This window comes from Panthera pardus, unplaced genomic scaffold (assembly GCF_024362965.1).
Source record: "Panthera pardus isolate Hobbes unplaced genomic scaffold, ASM2436296v1 HiC_scaffold_15, whole genome shotgun sequence".
NCBI classification, from domain to species: Eukaryota; Metazoa; Chordata; class Mammalia; order Carnivora; family Felidae; genus Panthera; species Panthera pardus.
In genome coordinates this window covers 17083304-17099127 of record NW_026526710.1, presented here as the reverse complement: position 1 = coordinate 17099127, position 15824 = coordinate 17083304, and the positions used below count along the sequence as shown (strand labels likewise).

At 38.8% G+C, this 15824-nt stretch overlaps 1 protein-coding gene across 14 annotated transcripts in view; it reads left to right on the top strand.

Moving 5' to 3' along the window:
* The window catches only part of MTMR3 (myotubularin related protein 3), a 148465-nt gene that overhangs the window by 31211 nt on the left and 101430 nt on the right, over positions 1–15824 (top strand). The window contains exon 2 of one of the 14 annotated variants that reach the window (XM_053902178.1): positions 293–433. The exons of 11 other annotated variants lie outside the window; for them this stretch is intronic. The gene's annotated coding sequence lies outside the window, so the exon portion shown is untranslated. Of the gene's footprint in view, positions 1–292; positions 434–3095; positions 3116–11995; positions 12018–15824 lie in introns of those variants that run through there. 2 more of the 14 variants (XM_053902177.1, XM_053902176.1) reach the window with 2 other exon arrangements.

Genomic DNA, 15824 nt, shown 5'->3' with positions numbered 1-15824 from the left:
TATCTTCTGTTTATTTCCCTAGAAACCCATTTGTTCTTATACAGAAGGCTTTTCAATTCCTCCCTCTACTATTGCATTAAGTATATAAGGCCTTTTCTTTAGCTGTTTAGAGAGTCACCATTTTTGTGTGTTCATATACATATGAATAAATTTTCTCCTCCTTTGCCTCCATTTTCAGTTTAACTTGGAGGTCTTCAATATTGAACCTGGGAGAGCAGAGGAAAAGATTTTTCTCCCTGACAGTATTCATCTCCTTTATTCTTTTTTTTTTTTTTTTTTTTTCTTTTTTAAGTTTATTTATTTATTTTGAGAGAGAATCCTGAGGAGGCTCCACACTGCCAGCACAGAGCCTACTGTGGGGCTCAAACTGATGAACTGTGAGATCATGACCTGAATCAAAACAGTCGGATGCTTAACCAACTGAGCTATCCAGGTGACCCACTTCTGTTCTTTTCTTTAAATTAAAAAAAAATTTTTTAAAAAAAGTAATCCAGGTAACCAAAATGGGTCTTGAACCATGATCCTGAGATCAAGAGTTGCATGCTTCACCAACTGAGCCAGCCAGGCACCTTGCACTGTCTCATCTATTGTTAATTTTTTCTTTTCTTGACATTTTTTGGATTAAGTATTTTGTGATATTTACTTTATCTTCTGCACTAGCATATTGACTGTACTTATTTATTCCCCTAGCTGCTGTAGGATTTATAGTAAGCAGTTTTAACTTAGCAAATACCTTCAAATAATATTATACTATTTGATATGTAATAAAAGAGTCTTATGGCAGTATATCTCCATTTTCTCCTCCTCTTGGTCTTTATGCTATTGTCATACTTTTTTTAAATTGAAAAAATTTTTTTAATGTTCATTTATTTTTGAGACAGAGACAGAGCATGAGCGGGGGAGGGGCAGAGAGAGAGGGAGACACAGAATCCCAGGCAGGCTCCAGGCTCCAGGCTCCAGGCTCCGAGCCATCAGCACAGAGCCCGATGTGGGGCTCAAACTCATCAACTGAAAGATAATGACCTGAGCCGAAGGCGGACGAAGGCGGACGCTCAACCGACTGAGCCACCCAGGCGCCCCTGTCATACATTTTTTACTAGGTGTGTTATAAAACCCATAATTCATTGTTATGTTTGCTTTAAAAAAATCATCTTTTATTTTTATTCAAAAATTTTTATTTATTTATTTATTTTGAGAGAGACAGAGACATTGTGACTAGGGGAGGGGCAGAGAGAGAAAATCCCAAGCAGGCTCCTCACTGTCAATGAGGACGGGGCTCAATACGGGGCTCGATACGGGGCTCAAACTCACAAAACTGTAAGATCATGACCTGAGCTGAAACCAGGAGTCGGATGCTTACTGAGCCACCCAGGCACCCCTAAAAAATCATCTTTTAAAGAGGAAAAGATATTTTATATTTACCCAAATTCTTCAAGCCTTGTTTTTATTTAGACCTGTGTTAGTTAGGGTAAGCCAAAAGAGGAAGGAGTCTTTGTCCTAGGGCGAGTTGAGCTCTGCTAATGTCTTCTCAGCTGATTGCTCTTTAGTGTTCAGTAAGGTCTCTCTCCTGTGGTCTGTCAGAATCAGAGGTCTGTGAACTCCAGTGGTAGTTATGTTTAATAGTACCTAAGAACCATTAGGTAATGAGCAACTACTTATTTGCCCACTCATGTACAGCTTAGTTTAGTAAAGACACAAGAATGCCGTAGAGGTTATAGCTGCCTTGGCCTTTTGAAACTTATGTTTGAGTTTCTGTTGCGTTTTCTGCTCAGCTTGGATTCCCCCTTTTTGGCCAGGGTATGAAAAGTGCTTTGGGGCAAAAAGTTTAGGTAGTCATAGATCTCAGATGATTTGTCTCCCTTCTGTCAAGGGTCACAGTTCTGAGCCAAGAACTGTTTTATACATTATGTCCAGTTGGTTATGGTGGGAGGGCTAGTCCCAAACCAGTTACTCCATCGTGGCTAGACTGATCTTTTAGAAATGCAAGATTCTGTATGATAAAAGCTATTATACAGGGGTGCCTGGCTGGGTCAGTCTGTAGAGCATGCAACTCTTGATCTTGGGGTTGTGAGTTTAAGCCCCAAGTTGGTGTAGATTACTCAAAAAAAAAACAAAAACAAAAACAAAACAAAAACCAAAAACCAAAAAACAAACAAAAAACCCAAAACAAAAACTATTACAGCCTTTGACCACATTAATACATTGCATTTTGCAGGCAACCTTTTGCAGCAGCTGTCTTGGCTTAGCCAATATCCATGTTCTAATTATTCATTACAAGATTTTATGTAAATTAAGAAATGTTTAGTCTTTATAATAGGATTGTAAATAGTACCCTGATCTACTACTTTACCATTTGCTTCCTAATGCCTACAATTGCTAGCTGGAACTGTCTCACTGGCCACTGTAACTACAGTAGTTTGAGCTTTAAGATACAAAGTCACTAATTAATTATGGATTCTGCTCTTGTTCTATAATATCAAGGATTATATAATATGAAGGATTTTGTATTGGCTTCTAGGAGCTGGTATTCATTAGAATATGGGAATAATTAAGAGGATTAGCCTCTTAAAAACCCACTTTAACATTAGAAAAGGGAAGGTGATTTTAAGTGACTATTTTTTCATATGAAGGAGGCATTAAAATTTTTGTGTGTATTGCTTAAAGGAAAAATTGGCTAACGGTATCCTTTGTAGTTGGGTTATTGTTTAAGATTACAGACTTCAGTTTTGTTTTCTTAGTAATATTTTTTTCCCCACTCCTCATCACTAAAGGAAAATGACCCTTTATGAGACTTAAAAATTTGTACTGTATTGGGATTTGTGTTAAAAGTTGCAACACATACTAGTAGACTTTATAATCATAATGTGTAATTTCTGTGTAACTTTCACCAAAATTGGGGCAGCTGGCTGCCTCAGTTGGAAGATCGTGGAGTTCTTTTTTTATTCATTTTTTTTTTTCATTTTAGAGAGTGCAAGCAGGGGAGGAGGGGCAGAGGAAGAGAAAGAGAGAATCCTAAGGAGGCTCCATGTTTTGACATGGGGCTCAATCCCACCACCCTGGGATCACGACCTGAGCAGAAAATTGAGTCAGATGCTCAACTGACTGAGCCACTCAGGTATCTGAGCATGTAACTTGATCTCATGGTCATGAGTTTGAGCCCTATGTTGGGTGTACAGATTACTTAAAAAAACAGTTTTCACCAAAAGTGGACCATCTTTGTTTACTAGAATCTTTATTTCACTGGAACAAGTCTTTGTGCCAAATTTGGCACCATTTAAATAAGAATAGTGCTAGCATCTAATTAAAAACATTTTTTTAAATGTTTTTTTATTTTTGAGAGAGAGAGAGGGAGGGAGGGAGAGGGAGAGACAGAGCATGAGCAGGGGAGGGGCAGAGAGAGAAGGAGACACAGAATCTGAAGCAGGTTCCAGGCTCTGAGTTGCCCAGTGCAGGACTCAAACTCATGAACTGTGAGATCATGACCTGAGCCAAAGTCAGATGCTCAACTGACTGAGCCACCCAGGCACCCCTAATTTTGTTTTGAGAGAGAGAGAGGCAGAGGGGCAGAGAGAAAGGGAGACACAGAATCTGAATCAGGCTCCAGGCTGAGCTGTCAGCACAGAGCCCAATGTGGGGCTTGGACTCACAGACTGCAGGATCATGACTTGAGCTGAAGTCACACACTTAACTGACTGAGCCACCTAGGCGTCGCAAGAATAGTGCTAGCATGTAAATATTGGCAAAAGGTGTTTAGTACTTTCCCTGCATTAAAAATTTTTTTTAAATGTTTATTTTTGAGAGCAAGAGAGAGGGAGCCAGAACATGAATGAGAGAGGGCAGAGAGAGGGAGACATGGAATCCGAAGCAGGCTCCAGGCTTGAGCTGTCAGCACAGCCTAACGTAGGGCTTGAACTCACAGACTTGAGCTGAAGTCATGACCTGAGCTGAAGTCCGATGCCCAACCGAGTGAACCACCCAAGCGCCCCCCCCCCCCAATTTTTTTTAAGTTTATTTATTTTGATAGAGCACATGAATGGGGGAGGGGCAGAGAAAGAATCGTAAGCAGGCTTTGCACTGCCAGCGCAGAGTCCAGTGTGGGGCTTGAACCCACAAACCGTGAGATCATGACCTGAGCTGAAGTCAAGAGCCGGTTGGTTGCTTACCTGATGGAGCCACCCAGTTGCCCCTCCCCTTATTTTATTTTCATCATTACTACTAGGTAACTTAGATAGAAGGTTATAAAAATATTGTGCATTTATTTAGTACCTGTTGTTTGCTTTCATTTTATAGCTTTTTTGTGTCCATGATACAGAATTTTAAAAGTTATTTTATTTTTTAATATGTATATTTTAAATTCTATCAGGAAAGGTCATTTTATTATAAATAAATTTATATATATATATATATATATATATATATATATATATATATATATATATATTATAGATATTATAGAGAGTGTGTGCCAGGGAGAGGGGCAAAGGGAGAGAGAATAGAATCCTAAGCAGGCTCCATGCTCAGCACAGAGCTCCACATGAGGCTCCATCCCATGACCCTGGGATTGTGACTTGAGCTGAAATCAAGAGTTGGATAGGCAACCAACTGAGCCACCCAGGTGCTTCATCCATGATGTGTGTGTGTAAGTAAGATCTTTGTGTAGCTTGAAGATCTTATGAGTAAACAGTATTTGCTAATCATTAAATGAGATTTGAATAGCTAGTAAGGGATCACTTTACATAAGGAAGTTGCCTGTCTTGAAATTGTAAAATACTTTTCTAAAATCTTCAAATATCTTATGTTGCTAATGCAGAGAGTTTAAGTATTTAATTTAGAAAAGGTTAGTAACTGCTCGTGTTATCCGGCATGAGATGAACCTGGAAGGGAAGTGTTGAGCATTATCTGTACTTGTGCTGTTTACAACGTTAAGAGATATATATAGTTCTTACACTAGTCTACCAGTGTATGCCAGAATAAGGATTTATTTTATACATATATTGAGAAATAAGTCCATGATGTTAATTGAGCATCTCTATTTTATTTATTTATTTATTTATTTATTTATTTATTTATTTAAATGTTTATTTTTGAGACACAGAGAGACAGAGCATGAACGGGGGAGGGTCAGAGAGAGGGAGACACAGAATCTGAAACAGGCTTCAGGCTCTGAGCTGTCAGCACAGAGCCCGACGCGGGGCTCGAACTCACGGACCGCGAGATCATGACCTGAGCTGACGTCGGCCGCTCAACCGACTGAGCCACCCAGGCACCCCAGTTGAGCATCTCTAAATTGGTTGTATAATTTAAAATAACTTCCAGTATTCTAATTAATTTTGAACTTCAAAATTTTCATTTTGGTAACAGGCAAGAGGTCTCTGAGACATTTCCTGTGCCTTGAAACCTTGTCCTCTTTTATAGTTTTACCTGCTTCCTTTACATGATTTGGCTTAGATGTATTAATACAATATTTACCAAGTGCCACCTATGTACTAGACACTGTTATGCCCTAGGCATTGTGGATGCAGTAGTGAGCAAGATTATGTGGACTCTGACTTCAGTTTATGGCCTACACAAGAAAAGGAATAGGCATAGGAGCCTACGGAATTACTCATGTATAAGTTGGCTTTCTTGAATCAAGTGGGTAAGAAATATGCTGAATAGTTATGATAGTCTTCTGCTTCTTTTTTGGTACACTGGGGGTTTTACCAGAATCTCTATGAAAATTCTCAATCAGCTATTAGTTAGTTAAATTAAAAAAGAAAATCAACTGTTAATTTAGAGGGAGCATACCTGGGCACCTGGGTGACTCAGGCACTTAAGCATCAGACTCTTGATTTCAGCTCAGGTCATGATCTCACAGTTCCTGAGATGGAACCCCACATCAGGTGCTGTGCTGACAGCACAGAACCTGTTCGAGATTCTTTCTCTCACTTTGTCTCTGTGCCCTCTCTCAAAATAAACATTTAACAAAAATAAAGGGAGCATATGTCACTTGTTAAGAGTAAAGGGAATTAAGAACAAAATACTGCTGGTTGTGGATTCTGTTTTTTTAAATTCAAGTTTATTTATTTTGAGAGAGGGAGTTACAAGGGGGGAAGGGACAGAGAGAGAATCCCAAGCAGGCTCCGCACTGTGAGTGCAGAGCCAGACACTCTGACAGCTTGATCTCACCATCAGTGAGCCAGTGAACCCTGAGCCTATATCAGGAGTCAGAGGGCTTAGCCGCCTGAGCCACGTAGGCGCCCCCTGGTTGTGGATACTAAAAGGTAGAGGTACACAATATTGTTTGCCTTTAAGAGTACAGAGAAAGTATTGTCTGTATGTTCAGTTGAATTATTTCTTTCCTCCCCATAAGAGACCTTTTAGTATCAGGCTAAAATCTAAAATTATAGCTCTCAATGTCATATCGTATGACTACATTGTTTTGCTAGTAGTCACTGGGTCATTAATTGTTTCCTCATTTTATATGTCCTGTTTTTTTGTGTTTTTTTTTGTTTTCTTTTTTCCTGGGGGAGGAAAAACGTTTTCTCTAGGCCTCACTTCTTTTTTTTTTTTTTTTTTCCTTTTTTTAAAAGTAGGCTTCCATACCCAACGTGGGGCTCAAATTCAACAATCCCAAGATCAAGAGTTGCATTTTATACAGACTGAGCCATCCAGGCTCCCCAGGCCCCACGTCTTACTAGTTCTTTTGTAGGTTGGATTTTTATTTAATACCAAAAGTATACATATTTAAAAGTAAGTGGCATTCTGGAATGCCTGGCTGGCTCAGTCAGTAGAGCATGAGAGGCTAGATCCTCAGAGTCCTGAGTTCCAGCCTCACTTTGGGTGTGGTCTACTTAAAAAAAAGGGCTGGGGGTGCTTGGGTGGCTCAGTTGATTAAATGTCTGACTTGGGCTCAGGTCATGATCTCGGGTTGGTGAGTTTGAGCCCTATATCGAGCTGCTGTCAGCATGGAGCCCACTTAGGATCTTCTGTCTCCTTCTCTCTGTTCCTCCCCTGCTCATGCATGTGCTCTCTCAAAGGTAAACTATTAAAAAAATGAGGGGCTCCTGGGTGGCTCAGTCAGTTGAGCATCCGACTTCGGCTCAGGTCATGATCTCACAGCTTGTGAGTTTGAGTCCCACTTTGGGCTCTGTGCTGACAGCTCAGAGCCTGGAGCCTGCTTCGGGTTCTGTGTCTCCCTCTCTCTGCCCCTCCCCTGCTCATGCTCTGTCTCTCTGTCTCTGTCTCTCAAAAATAAACATCCAAAAAAAAATAAAAAAAAATTCTGTCTTGGCATGGATTTCTCACTGATAACATTTGGCAAAGTGATTTAAACTGCCCAATTTTATAAACGTTGAAAGCAAAAGCTAGCCATGAAGGGAGGTTTTCTTATAAAAAAGTTAATAAAATTACTATTGTAAAGTTGTGATACATGCCCTATAAGACATTTGCCTCTTGAAATTTAATAAGTATTTCTAGTCTATTAATTTCTATTTACCTTTGGGCATGTTTCTAGTCCTGGTTTTAATTTGTAAGAAATATTTTTCTAGATTAAATTCAACCCAGTATAATTATGTTTGTATTTCAGGTATCTAACTTTGTTAGGTTATCAGATAATGACTGTATGTGTATTTTATTTTTCCTGTGCTTTTATTATTTTAAAGATTAAGGTAATTTACTCTAAAACTTTAATCAGATGACTAAGGAACTCTGTTACTCCTTATTAGCTAAATAAAAATTATTAGGTCACTCTATATTGTGCTAATTTAGTGACTCATTTCTCCTAATTAAACCATCTATGATAGGCTAGAGAAAATAACATTTTGTTGGAATCTTTGTAAAATTAAGCCCATCAGGAAATTCATGCAAGATTAATACTTTAGGAATATAGAGTACTTAAGCTAAAGTCTGGATATGGGACTTCAGGTACCTTGTTAAAATTAAAAAAAAATTTAATGTTTATTTTTGAGAGGGAGGGGGAGGGGCAGAGAGAGAGAGAGAGAGAGAGAGAGAGAGGGAGGGAGGGAGGGAGGGAGGAGACACGGAATCCCAAGCAGGCTCCCAGCTCAGAGCTGTCAGCACATAGCCCGATGCTGGGTTCGAACTCACTAACTGCGAGATCATGACCTGAGCCAAAATCAGATGCTTAACCAACTAAACCACCCAGGTGCTCCCCTTGATAAATTTTTGTGTGTGTTGGTATCTACTGGTATTTAGAATATTTGAATGTAATATTCATTTGGATATTTATATTTTGCATCTTTATAATAAGAGAAATGGTTGATATTTAAACTTTTTCTTTTTTACCTTTTTGTTTTTAATGTTTATTTTTGAGAGAGAGAGAGCCAGAGTGCAAGCTGGAGGGGGACAGAGAGAGAGGCAGATACAGAATCTGAAGGAGGTTCCAGGTTCTGAGCTGTCAGTACAGAGCCCGATGTGGGGCTCGAACCCATGAGCTGTGAGATCATGACCTGAGCCGAAGTTGGACGCTCAACTGACTGAGCCACCCAGGCACCCTGATATTTAAACTTTTTCAATGATAGGAAGAGAATCTTAGAGGTGAAGGAAATCATGTCAAGACCAGTCTTGTACACCTATTATGGATAAAGCTTCTTTTTGTTTTTTAAAAAAAACTTTTAATGTTTGTTTATTTTTGAGAGAGAGAGAGAGAGCAAGCGAGCATGAGAGGCAGAGGTGCAGAGAGGGAGACCCAGAATCCAAAGCAGCTTCCAAGCTCTGAGCTGTCTGAGCTCGATGCGGGGCTCGAACCCATGAAATGTGAGATCATGACTTGAGCCAAAGTCAGACGCTTAACCAACTGAACCCCAAGCTTCTTTTTGTTTTTAACCTTATATGTGAATCTCTAGTGGGGCACCTGGCTGGCTCTGTTGGTCAGGTATTCAACTCTTGACCTCAGGGTCATGAGTTCAGGCCCCACTTTGGGCATGGAGTCTACTTAAAAAAAAAAAAAAAAAAAAATCTCTAGAAATTGTTCAAACTTTGGTATAAAGCATAGATATAAATTACATTTGGTTTAAAGATTGCTGACCAAATGCAAAAGCTAAAACTTGTGAGTTTTGCTTTTTCTATTTTTTGCCTTTTGATATTCTTCTTTGAAGATATGAGTGACTGATTTCTTCAAGTTTACTAATTTTAAAGATTTAGAACTTACACAGAAACAGATCCGTAGATACAGAAGAAAACAAACTGATGGTTGCCAGAGGAGAGGAGGATGGGGGATATGCAAAATGAGTGAAGGAGAGAGAGTGGGAGGTGTACAGGCTTCTAGTTAGGGACTGAATAAGTCACAGTGTGGGGGGGTCTGAAAGGTACATCGGGGAATATAGTCAACAGTATTGTAATAGTGCTGTATTTTGACAGATGGCAGCTACAGTTCTGGTGAGCATAGCATAAGGTGTAGAGTTGTTGAATCACTATGTTGTACACCTGAAACTAACATTGTGTGTCAACTGTATTTGGATGAAAAAGATAGTCTGCAAATTTATTTATGTCGGAGTTCTAACAAAAACTCCAGGGTGTTTTTCCCCCCCTCTTTACACATCCTGTTAATGAACATCATATTAATATTTTGGGGAGTTTCTTTTGGGGAACTTAAGATTTTTACTGTATTATTTTTTAATGCATTATTTCACTTTTATGCATATATAATTTATTTCACTTTTACTTTATGCATATGTAATTGTAAAATATACATAACATGAAATTTACCATTTTAACATTTATTTATTTTTAGAGAGAGACAGAGTGTGAGTGGTGGAGGGGCAGAAAGAGGGAGACACAGAATCTGAAGCAGGCTCCAGGCTCTGAGCTGTCAGCACAGAGCCCAGTGTGGGGCTTGAACTCACAGACTACAAGATCATGACTTGAGCCGAAGTCGGACATTTAACTGACTGAACCACCCAGGTGTCCCCCATTTTAACCATTTTTAAGTGTACAGTTTTGTGGCATGAAGTACATTGACATTCTTGTGCAACCATCCCCACCATCCATCTCTAGAACCTTTTCATCTTCCCTGAGACTCTGTAGCCATTAAACACTAACTCTCCATTCATCCCTCTCCCAAGCCCCTAGCAACCACTATTCTGCTGTTTCTCTGAATTTGACTACTCTAAGTACCTCATGTAAACGGAATCCTACAATATTTGTTCTTTGGCAACTGGCTGATTTCATTCAGCACAATGTTGGTTCATCCATGTTGTAGCTTTTGTGAAAATTTTCTTCCTTTTTAAAGCCGAATAATATGCCACTGTAGGTACATGTCATGTTTTGTTTATCCATTCATCCATTGACAGACACATGGGTTGCTTCCACCTTTTGGCTGCTGTAAGCAGTGCTGTGAACATGGATATACAAATACCTGTTCATGTCCCTACTTTTCAGTTTTTTTGGGTACGTATCCAGAAGTGGAATTGCTGTATCATACTGTAATTTTATGTTTAATTTTTTGAGGAATTTCCATACTCTTCTTCCAGGTTGCTGTGCCATTTTACTTTCCCATCAGCAATGCACAAGAATTCCAATTTCTCCACAGGGTAGCCAACACTTTTTTTTTTTTTTTTAAAGATTTTATTTTTAATTTTGGATATCAGAATCAGAATATTTTTTTTTAAGTAGGCTGCACGCCTGGTATTATTTTTTTTAATGTTTATTTATTTTGGGGGAGAGAGTATGTGAGCGTGCACAAGTCAGGGAGGGGGCAGAGAGAGAGGTAGAGAATCCCAAGCAGGCTCTGCATTGTCAGTGCAAAGCCTGATGTGGGGCTTGATCCCACGAACTGTGATATTATGACCTGAACCGAAATCAAGAGTTGGACACTCCACTGACAGAGCCACTCAGGCGCCCCCATGCCCAGCATTATTTTTAAGTAATCTTTAGGTCCAGCATGGGGCTTAAAACTATAACCCTGCACTCTACTGACTGAGCCATCCAGGTGCTCTGACACTTTATTATTTGTTTGTTTAAAATAGTAGCCATCTTCATGAGTGTGAAGTAGTAAATCATGGTGGATTTGATTTACATTTCCCTAGTGACTAGTGATGTTGAGCTCTTTTCTTGTGCTTACTGGCTTTTTGTATGTTGTCTTTGCATTGGTGTCTAAGTCTGTATTAGCCTGCTCAGGCTGCCATAATAAAATACACAGGCTGGGTGGCTTAAACAACAAGAGAAACTTATTATATTCTCCCAGTTCTGGAGCCTGGAAAGTCCAAGATCGAGGTTTTAGCAGGGTTCAGTTTCCAGTGAAGGCTCTTTTCTTTGCTTATAGAAGACTACTTTGCCTTCATCTGGCCTTTCCTCTGACCAGGATGGAGAGTGCTCTCTGGTGTCTCTTCTTATAAGGATATTAATCTTACAGGATCCAGAGTCCTACTCTTATGACCTCATTTAACCTTAATTACTTCTGTAAAGGCCCTTTCTCTAAATATGATTAACACTGGAGATTAGGTTTCAACATTTGAATTTTGAGGGGGCGCCAACATTTAGTCCATATAGGAAGTCTTCTACCCATTTTTTATTTATTTTTTTTTGTGGTTGAATTGTAGTTTTTTAAAAAATATCTATTGGGGGGATCCCCGGTGGCTCAGTTGGTTAAGTGTCCGACTCTTGATCTCAGCTAAGGGCTTGATCTCAGGGTTGTGGGTTTAAGCCCTGCATTGGGCTCTGCGCTGGGTGTGAAGGCTACTTAATAAAATGGGTGGGCGCCTGGGTGGGTCAGGTGGTTGAGTCCCAACTTTTGATTTCAGCTCAGGTCATGATCTAATGGTTGTAAGATTGAGCCCTGTGTTGGGCTCTGTGTTGAGCATGGATCCTGCTCAAGATTCTCTCCCCACCCTCCACCCCCGCCCTCCTTTCCCTGCTCATACGTGTATGCTCTCTCTCTAAAATAAATTTACTTAAAAATAAAGAAAATCTTTTTTTTTTTTTTTTTTTTTTTTTTTTTAAATCTCTGCACCCAACAGGGGGCTCAAACCCACAGCCCGAGATCAGGACTTCCATACTCCACTGACTGAACCAGCAAGGTGCCCCATTTGTTCATTTTTTCTTTGGTTGCCTGTACCTTTTGTTATTTCCAAGAAATCGTGGTGAAATGCAGTGTCATGAAGCTTTCCTTGTATGCTTTCTCCTAAGAGTTTTATAGTTTTAGTTCTCTGATGTATTTTGATTTAAATTTTGAGTATGGTATAAAATAAAGGTCCAACTTCATTCTTTTGAATGTGGATATTCAGTTTTCCCAGGACTATTTGTTGAAAAGATGGTCTTTTTCCTGTTGAATAGTCTTGGTACCCTTTTAGAAAACCATTTGCCCCTGTATGTGTGAGGTTTTATTTCTGAGCTTTCTATTCGAGTTGCAGTACTACACCGTTCTGATAAGTATAGCTTTGTAGTAAATTTTGAAATCAGGAAGTGTGACTTTTCCAATGTTCATTTTTTTCTGGATTGTTTTGGCTGTTCAGCAGGGTCCTTTGAAATTCCATATGAATTTTAGGATAGAGTTTTCTATTTCTGCAAAAAACATCATTGGGGTTTTGATAGGGATTGATTTGAATCTGTGTGTCACTTAGGTAAGTGACCTCTTCACAATATTAAGCATTTTAATCTATGAACATGATATTTCACTTATTTGTGTTGTCTTTACATTTTTTTTTTTTTTTTTTTTTTTTTTTTAGCAGATTTTGTTGTTTTTAGCATGTGAGTCTTTTGCTTTTTTGGTTACTTCATAAGTATTTTATTCTTTAATGCTATTGTAAATAGAAGTGTTTTCTTAATTTTCTTTTGGGTTGTTCATTGTTAGTGTATTTTATTTTCTGTATTTTTTTGCTTCTTGGACCAGGAATAGAATTGCTAGCTTTTCTAATTTGTAACCAGCTTGATAATCTCTATCATGTTATAATTGGTTTGGTAGTCATAAATAACAGTTTTTAAAAAGATTTGCCATGAAATAATTTGGAAAGCATTTTCCCTTAATTTTTTTGACGGCAGTAGTAATTTGTGTGTACTATATTCTGCCTGGATGTTGGGGTAACAGCTTGGGAGTGGCTGAGCTTTATAGTGAATAATTACAGATACAACTTAAAGGGTTTAACCTTGGGGTCCCTGGGTGGCTCAATTAAGCATACAACTCTTGATTTCAGCTGAGGTCATGATCTCATGGTTCATGAGTTTGAGCCCCACATTGGGCTCTGTGCTGACTGCACGGAGTTGGCTTGGGATTCTCCCTCTCTCTCTGCCCTTCCCCCTGCTCGTGCCCTCTCTCAAAATAAACTTAAACATATAAAGGGTTAAATCTTGTGATGGTTAAAAATTTTTTTTAAGATTTTATTTTTTTTTTTTAAGTAATCTCTATACCCAGCACGGGGCTCAAAACTCACAACTCTGAGATCAAAAGTCACATGTTCTAACTGAGCCAGCCACACACCTCTTTGATGGTTAATTTTATATGTCCTCTTGATTGGGTCCAAAGGTGCCTAAGATTAAACATTTTTTTTCTGGCTATATCTGAGGGGGTTTTTTGGTGAGTTAACATTTGAATAGGTGGACTCGGTAAAGTAGATTGCCCTTTCCAATGTGGGTGGGCATCATCCTATACTTTGAGGGTCTGAATAGAACGAAAAGGCAGAAGAAGGAGGAATTTGCCTCTTTCTGCCTGCCTGGTTGAACTGGGACATTGTTCTTCCCCTGCCCTTGGACTGGAACTTACACATCACCTTCCTTGGTTCTCAGGCCTTTGGACTTGGACTGAAACTATACCACCAGCAGATGAGACTTTTCATCTTCTTCAGTTGTATGAGCTAATTTCTCATAATCTCTCTCTGTGTGTGTGTGTGTGTGTGTGTGTGTGTGTGTGTATACATGTACATACATATCTCCTGTTGGTTTTGTTTCTCTGGAGAGCTTTGATTAGTACAAATCCCATTAAAGAAAGAAAAAACAAGGAGTGAAAAATAGAAGCCTATTATTTTCCTTCTTGTTTTTCTTAAAAACAAAACAAAAAAACAGCTTTGTTGAAATATAATTCACATGCCAGAAAATTCACCCTTTTAAAGTACGCAGTTCTATGGATTTTAGTATATTCATGGAATTGTATAGTCATCACCACCAATTTCAGAACTTTTTATTGAAATTTAAAAAAAAATGTTTATTTTTTGAGAGAGAGATGACTGGGGGAGGGGCAGACAGGTACAGAGGATCAGAAGCAAGCTCTGCACTGACAGCAGAGAGCCTGATAAGGGGCTCAAACTCACGAACCCACGAACTGTGAGATCGTGACCAGAGCTGAAATTGGATGCCCAACTGACTGAGCCACCCAGGTGCCCCCAGTACATTTTTATCATCCCCAAATATATGCTGTACCCTGTACCATTTAGCAGTTACTCCCTTTTCCCACCTCTCTTAGGTCTCTGGCAACCAATAGTTCACTTTCGGTTTTTGTGGATATTCTTATTCTGGATATTTTGTAGCCTTTTGTGTCCAGTTTCACTTGGCATAATGTTTCTAAAAGTTCATCCATGTTGTAGCAAGGATCAATACTTAATCCCTTTTCATGCTTGAATAGTGTACCATTGTATGTACCACATTTTTATCTATTCATCCATCAATAGACATTAGATTGCACTTTTTCACTATGAATAACACTGTTACGAATGTTTATATGTAGGTTTTGGTGTCGACACATATTTTTCAGTTCTTGAGGGTATATACCTAGGAGTGAAATTGCTCAGTCCTATGATAACTATATGTTTAGCTTTTTGAAGGACTGCCAGACTGTTTTCAATAGGGACTGTACCATTTACATTTCCAATATACTTATTAAGGTTGCAATTTTTCTACATCTTTAATAACACTTGTTATTTACTTCTTCAATTTCTAGCCATCCTTAGTGGATTTGAAATGGCATATCACTGTGGTTTTGATTTACATTTCCTTAATTACTAATGATGTTGAGCATCTTTTCATGTGCTTGTTGGCCATTTGTATATCTTTGGAGAAATGTCTGTTCAGATTTTTGCTCATTTTAAAGTTTATTATTTTAAAAATTCTTGTTGAGGTGTAGTGTTCTTTATATATTGTGGATACAAGTCCCTTTACTAGGTACATAATTTGCAAAAATTTTCTCCCATTTCATGGATTGTCTCTTGTTTCCTTTCTTACCTTTTATTTGCATTTATCTTCTGAATTTACTCCTGGGGCATGAGTTTTTGTTTGTTCTGGGATATCTTTTTCTGGGATATCTCTTGATTTAGGAACAGTTTGTTCTTTTTCAGTAGGAGCTTTATATGGGTTAGTCTGAGCATGAGCTCTGTAAGTTCTGTGCCATGTCTTGAGGGCTTTTATTCACCTAGATATGTTCAATGACCAGAGAATTTAAACTGCTTCAGCATTAACTCTGCAGTTTTAAGCAAATGCAGCAAAAATTCACTGTTTTGGGGCCACCAGCCATGTGTCCAACCCCACTGTTTGGCAGAGGCACACCTACCAACTCCGCCATTTTACTGACAGAATAGTACGCATTTCTATAAAGTGACATCCTTCAGATACTTGGCGGTTTTTTGGATATGCATACCCTTGATGGTCTGGGTAGTTTCATGGCGTTCTTAAAGTAAGCACAAAGATTTGAACCTCTTGATTTGTATGATTTTGTGTGTGTGTGTTTGGTGGGGGGGGGGGGGGGTGGTTTGCCCCTGGGTCAAGTGAATAGCGAACCATTTCAGAAATCACCTCAGGCTGCTTATCTTTTTCTTGATGGTGCCCTTTGAAGCACAAAAATGCTTAATTTTGATAAAATCCCATGTATCTATTTCTTCTTTGGTTATTTATGGTTTTGATTT